Below are 360 nucleotides of genomic sequence, written 5' to 3' on the forward strand. Positions count from 1 at the left end.
GCAGCTGCTGGGACACTGGTCGCAGCCTTGCCCAGGTACTGCCTCTGCCCCACTGAGCATGTCCAGCAGGCAAGAGGGACACAGCTGGGGAGCTGTGAAGCACACAGTCGCTCACACATACACACTCACAGACACACAGTCACTCACGCATCCACCCTGACAAGTGAAACGACCCCAAAGTTAGGGCCTGCTCCCCATTCATACACTGTGTTTGGTGGGACCGATTTTTGCTTCCCCTTTTCATACGGGGGTGTCCTGCCAACACTGTGACCCCCCCCCAAAAGACCCCAACAATTCTTTTCATAAGCTATTTCTCAAAGAACAAACCAAAACAGAACATAAACAAGAATGACCGGGGGT

This window comes from Miniopterus natalensis, chromosome 7 (assembly GCF_054644295.1).
Source record: "Miniopterus natalensis isolate mMinNat1 chromosome 7, mMinNat1.hap1, whole genome shotgun sequence".
Classification (NCBI taxonomy): domain Eukaryota; kingdom Metazoa; phylum Chordata; class Mammalia; order Chiroptera; family Miniopteridae; genus Miniopterus; species Miniopterus natalensis.